The sequence below is a fragment of the Bos indicus x Bos taurus genome, chromosome 16 (assembly GCF_003369695.1).
Source record: "Bos indicus x Bos taurus breed Angus x Brahman F1 hybrid chromosome 16, Bos_hybrid_MaternalHap_v2.0, whole genome shotgun sequence".
NCBI lineage: Eukaryota > Metazoa > Chordata > Mammalia > Artiodactyla > Bovidae > Bos > Bos indicus x Bos taurus.
The window spans coordinates 58,500,759-58,501,843 of NC_040091.1; the positions used below are offsets into that span (position 1 = coordinate 58,500,759).

General features: G+C 48.0%; 1 pseudogene; it reads left to right on the top strand.

Annotated features, from left to right (window-relative positions):
- The first annotated feature begins 326 nt into the window (after positions 1–326).
- Positions 327–859, top strand: LOC113906185 (annotated as a pseudogene).
- Positions 860–1,085: the final 226 nt, after the last annotated feature.

Here is a 1,085-nt window from a genome sequence, read left to right on the forward strand (position 1 = left end):
TTTAGGTTTGGGGGCAGATGCAAAAGGCCTTACAGAGCAACCCACACCTCCACTTCCAGGCTGTGCATTCCAGTGAGGCTGGAGTGGGTTCATCCCAATGTTTGACAGCATTTTGTAGAAGCAGTCATTTACGAAATGTGGGAGCCATGCACTGTGCACCCACGGGTCTTTGAAGGGAGTACATCGCACGACCTCGGAAGTGGTGGAGACTTGTACAATTAATACTCCATATGAACAGAAAGACTCTCTCAAATGTAGTTTTCACTATTTTGGAGGTTTTGTTTTTGTAGGGCAAAGGTGAGTTAAAAATGGAAACAGGCGGTGTACCCCCCGGAGGGAGGCAGCATGGCTCAAGCGTTCGTCAACAGCAAGATCCAGCCTGGGAAGGTGGTCGTGTTCATTAAGCCCACCTGCCCCTACTGCAGAAAGACTCAGGAGCTTCTCAGCCAACTGCCCTTCAAACAAGGGCTTTTGGAATTTGTCGATATTACAGCCGCCGGTAATACCAGTGAGATTCAAGATTACTTGCAGCAGCTCACCGGAGCCAGAACGGTACCTCGGGTCTTCATCGGTCAAGAGTGCATAGGTGGATGCACGGATCTAGTAAATATGCATGAGAGAGGGGAACTGTTGACACGGCTAAAGCAAATTGGAGCTCTGCAATAATTACAGAGCAGACCCAGACTGATATCCCCCCTTGGGGACAGGATGGCATTGCAGATAATGACAGCAGTTCCTGGAGGATGGACCTGGGGTGACTGTACCCAGTTACAGCAACTGTTTACTTAAAATTCTGAAATATTTTAACCGCAATAAACGGGGAAGGGAAGTCAATGGCTTCTTTTGACTCAGTATTAAAAATGGACCAACTTGCCCAAAATAACAGGTCTGATGGATGTCTCGGGTTTCTTGTGGATTGGCCCTTTGGGTTCCCAGGGACCATGACAAGATATGCTTAGGATTCACTCACTGACCCAAAAGATGGTCCTTCTCTTTGGCACATGTTCTTACATGGTTCTCACAAGGGTCTCTTCTGAGCTGGGCTGCCTCTACCTCTAACGCCTGTGTTTCTCAACCAAGTGTAT